This window comes from Anarrhichthys ocellatus, unplaced genomic scaffold (assembly GCF_004355925.1).
Source record: "Anarrhichthys ocellatus isolate YVR2014 unplaced genomic scaffold, GSC_Weel_1.0 scaffold20, whole genome shotgun sequence".
In the NCBI taxonomy this organism is placed as follows: domain Eukaryota; kingdom Metazoa; phylum Chordata; class Actinopteri; order Perciformes; family Anarhichadidae; genus Anarrhichthys; species Anarrhichthys ocellatus.
This window is the reverse complement of record NW_022280050.1, coordinates 418,533-420,262: the sequence shown is the minus strand read 5'-3', so window position 1 is coordinate 420,262 and position 1,730 is coordinate 418,533. Positions and strand designations below refer to the sequence as shown.

The 1,730-nt window shown below is 42.8% G+C and overlaps 1 protein-coding gene across 1 annotated transcript in view; it reads left to right on the top strand.

Moving 5' to 3' along the window:
- Positions 1–1,730, top strand: part of pard3bb (par-3 family cell polarity regulator beta b) — a 168,759-nt gene that overhangs the window by 90,734 nt on the left and 76,295 nt on the right. The window lies entirely within an intron of this gene.

Genomic DNA, 1,730 nt, shown 5'->3' with positions numbered 1-1,730 from the left:
GTGTGTGTGTGTGTGTGTGTGTGTGTGTGTGTGTGTGTGTGTGTGTGTGTGTGTGTGTGTGTGTGTTTTAAGGTAGCGATAAAGATACATACTTTATCGCTATTTCACACTGAAACGTTTAAATATGTCCCACATCTCTCAGTGACGTCCCAGTAGCTGTTTTCCTGTTGACAATGCAAAAATGTGTGACTCATATACAATGATCACATACATCTTTAGTGCCTCAACATGGATTTCTCTCTCATGGCGATTGATGAATACTCATTGCTTATTTTCAGTGTGTTCCCCGACAACAACCTCGGCTACTATTTCAAAAAGCCACTAGTGATCTCAGCGCAGTTCAAGACCGCTGTCAAATCTCATTAGTATAGTGAAGAACATCCCAGAACGTTGGCCAGCAAAGCACGACTCGGGCATTGCCAGAAGGACACCATGACTCAAAGTGTCAACACGTATGAAGCTAAGCAGCAGCGTTGCCTTTTCAACACGTGATTCAATTCAGATCTGAGCTTTTAGCTTTAAATATTTATCCAGGAGCTGAATTGTAGCTTCTTGTTTTTGTTTTTTTGTTTCACCGGGAGGTGCAGTCCAATTCCCAGCTGTGTTATTAGCAGCGAGCTCTTATCAGTCACCACTAGAGTAATGAGTCGGCTGTTTCAGATCACTACATTCACACAGGATAGGACTAATAGGGCATGTCAACACCACACACACACACACACACACACACACACACACACACACACACACACAGTGGCCGCATCTGTCACCGTCTTTCTGAATGTTCAGCACTTCCAGAGCCGCTGTTAATTGACAGGAAACAGTTCTCTGCAGCGCCCTGAGGATCCCTGTCTTTCCTTCTCTGCTTCTCTCTGCTTGTACCTTTGCTTGGGCTTAAACGGTATCTTCACCGCAGTGTTAATGTAAATGCTTCTCAGCTACTATTTGTGCGTTTTTGACTGAGTGGTAGACTGCTGGTGATCAGGAAGGCAACCATCGCTAACATTGTGACAGTGAATATTTAGTCCGGGGTGCATGAGTATCTGATGTATTGTGTGGGTTCCGAGCTAACTGCAGCGCTTCACAGTTTCCAGTGAATTTAGTTGTCAAGAGGACAATTCAACAGAGGCTTTGAGTCATTGGCTTTGATGTCTCATGTCAGCTGGGATGGATTATAGAGCTAAATGGCTCTTTCTGTCACTCTCTCTCTCTGTCTTTTTTTTATATATACACTTCTTATGTCTCCTTATTCACACACCGTACCGACAATCAGTCGTAAACAGAATATGAGGCGCATGGTTAAAATATGTCACAGCATCAATGTTGGCTGCATTTCTTCTGTTAGCGTTATAAATTACTACTGACAGGTTGCTGCACCCCAACAGTATCTACAGTTAACTGAGAAAAAACTGAGAAAACATTATCTGCTGCGGTCATATTCAGTTTTTAACTCTTTAAGGGAAAACTAACCAGGTCTGACACAAGCATGAAGCCAGGCCTCTGCAGACACACACACACACACACACACACACACATACACGTACACAAACACAATTACAATACCATTCGGTTGTTAGACAGCCTTTGTAATTAAGTCTGAAGTGAATGTCTACACAAGGTTAAATCTCAATTGAAGTAACTAATTTGGTTTGTTTATTTTATAAAATCTGACAAGTGGTCTCCGGGTGTGTGTGTGTGTGTGTGTGTGTGTGTGTGTGTGTGTGTGTGTG